The following is a 2780-nucleotide window of genomic DNA, read 5'->3' as shown; positions in this document are numbered from 1 at the left end:
GAGAGAGAGAGAGAGAGAGAGAGAGAGAGAGAGAGAGAGAGAGAGAGAGAGAGAGAGAGAGAGAGAGAGAGAGAGAGAGAGAGAGAGAGAGAAATACCCAAATATGAGAATAAAAACAAAAATTAAGTGAAGTAAGGAAGAAAGTCAACTTTGCAGAAATTGTTAGTATTGGAAAATAAAAACACAAGAGTTCTAAAAAGGCAATTCAATTTACCAGATTTTTAGCAACTTTAAAGTAAACCAATGAGGATAAATCAGGGTTGTCAGTGAGGATTTTGCAAAATCACTTATAGATACATTTCATGAAAAACTTCTCTCTTTTTGTTAAAAAATCACTAAATTCAAGTAAAACGCTTGCCCCCCCTCCTAGGAAAACTTATCAGTTTTGATAAACAAAAAATTCTCAAGGCCCAAGTCACTTGCTTTGGCAGCCCAGGGATAAATAACACATAGGTATCGATGTTTAGAGCAGGTATCGGTACCGATACCAATACCAATGATAATACATAACAAGATGGGCCACTCAGCCAAAAAAAGTGTCCCCAGGAAGTATGCTCTTTGCTTCAGATGGCGCTGCAGTCTGTTTTGAAGCTCTCTTTCGTTTTTCCAGAAGAAGAATAGGAATAGCACCTCCTTGCGTGCGCAGATCGACTGCTGTTCATCAGCAGTTCGGGTACGTTCAGTGCGGAGTTTTAGTTTTTTAATATTTTAATGACCTCTCGCCTTTCATTCTAAAGTCAAATTAAACAAAGAAAACCATCACCCTTTCCTCCGGAAGAGGTTTTTTGTCAGCGTAACCATTTAAAAAAAGCGTTCTTCCGAAATTTATCCCAAAACTTGCTAGTTTCACTTTGATTTTTTAAAACTCAAGTAGGGTAACTCTGTTCGCAAAGAGTGCGCTTTTGTGAAGAGGGCGCCACCAAATTTGGAGGACACTTTTTTAATTGGCTCAAAGAGAGAAGTGGCCCATCTTGTTATGTACTATCATTGCCAATACCTATAGGTATCTAAGTATCGAGTACACGGTATCGATACCTACCCATCACTAATGTACACTATACAGTGGAAACCTGATATAGCAGGGATGGTGGGAGTAGAGAAAATGTCCTGTTATATCCGATCCCTGTTAAATCAGAAATGCAAGGAAAGTAAGCTTTTGTCGACCAATCCAGCTGTACTTATTCATGGGTAGTTTCCCTCGCCACAAGTACCCACGAACAGGGGTTTTAGAACCAACTTTCTCCTTGCCTCCTTAAACCATACCAGAAGAGCTTGGTCGTCAGCATCTGCATCGGGTAGTCTCATCTTCTTTCGATCCTGAGCAAACTTTCCATTGGAGTATGCTACCACTATCTTCTCTCTACCCTTGATAATGATGTGAATCGACCCTAGTGGAAAGTCGAACTGACGACAAATCTCTGCTAGTGGAGCTTGCTTTTTGTCAACAGCCTGTATTATTTCGTATTTTTGTCAATTGAAATGCATTTTCTCTTGCGCTTGACATCGTTGGTGACACATTACGTGTCCGTGTTGCTACGTGTAGGTTTCGGGCTAGATCGAGGTCTGCAGCACACCGCAGCCCTCTCTCGCTTCACACGCTGCGTGTGCTTGCAATGTCTCTCTCTCTCTCTCTCTCTCTCTCTCTCTCTCTCTCTCTCTCTCTCTCTCTCTCTCTCTCTCTCTCTCTCTCTCTCTCTCTCTCTCTCTCTCTCTCTCTCTCTCTCTCTCTCTCTCTCTCTCTCTCTCTCTCTGTCTTACTTTTTACGCATTGTTAACGAGCCTTTGTCCCTGCTATAACCGGTTGAGCTCTGATGATGCCCTGTTATTGCCGATAACTTTTAATAGAGACAAAGAGTGGGAAAAAACGGGGATTTAAAAAATCCCTGTTGTTACCATCCCTGTTATTACCGGACCTGTTATATATGGTTTCCACTGTAGTCACTAGATACCGTATGCCCCTCTCTCGCCTTGCTGCGCAATGGCCACATTCGACAGCGGCGTCCGCCATGTTTCAGTGGGCGAGCTGTGCGAAGGAATTTAAGCTAAAGCAATGGGCTAGGCATGTTTTCTCTCTCCCTCACACGCGATAGGCGAGGCTTGGTCCTTGTTAATTAATTTTTTTTTACATGGGCGCCGTGGCGTACTATCTAGGTCACTAAATAGCAATAATACAGCGTTCTTTCTACAACTAGATCTACAAACAAATGTATTATTAAATAGATAGAGATAGAGAAAGAGGCTAAAAAAAAAGAAGGAAAAAAACACCTTTATTTCTTCATCAGCACTTTATCTACGAAGTGGTTTATTTCTCATTGACTGAATCAAAGCGTTTTGGGCCTATAGAACTTTTAAAAAGAAGTATGAAAAGATGTGGATGTCATGGGAACCTCCCAATCACCCCACCCTCTCTCTCCTCCCGAATCACAATCCCCCCCCCCCCCCCCCCCCAAGTTTGGCTTTAAATTAAATCAAGATGGGCCGTAGAAAAAAAATCCAGAGTTATTTCTGCCATTAGGTGTAGGAAGGCAAAAGCTCTTCAGAAAGCGAATTCAGCCAAACAAATGATGAATGCATGTGTATATTTACAAGTATTTAAAAAATCGAGTTAAACTTTCCCTTGGGACATTTGAACAGAAAACTGTATTTTTCATTCTTACGTTCAGTTATTTTATTTAAAATATACCAAATAAGTATAGTGCTTTCTTCTGTATGTATTAAACTTTGGTTTATATTGATTTTAAGAACTAAAGTAGACGATTTACAGCACGTAAACTTAAGCT

The sequence above is a fragment of the Aplysia californica genome, unplaced genomic scaffold (assembly GCF_000002075.1).
Source record: "Aplysia californica isolate F4 #8 unplaced genomic scaffold, AplCal3.0 scaffold00183, whole genome shotgun sequence".
In the NCBI taxonomy this organism is placed as follows: domain Eukaryota; kingdom Metazoa; phylum Mollusca; class Gastropoda; order Aplysiida; family Aplysiidae; genus Aplysia; species Aplysia californica.
Note: the sequence above shows the minus strand (reverse complement) of the source record.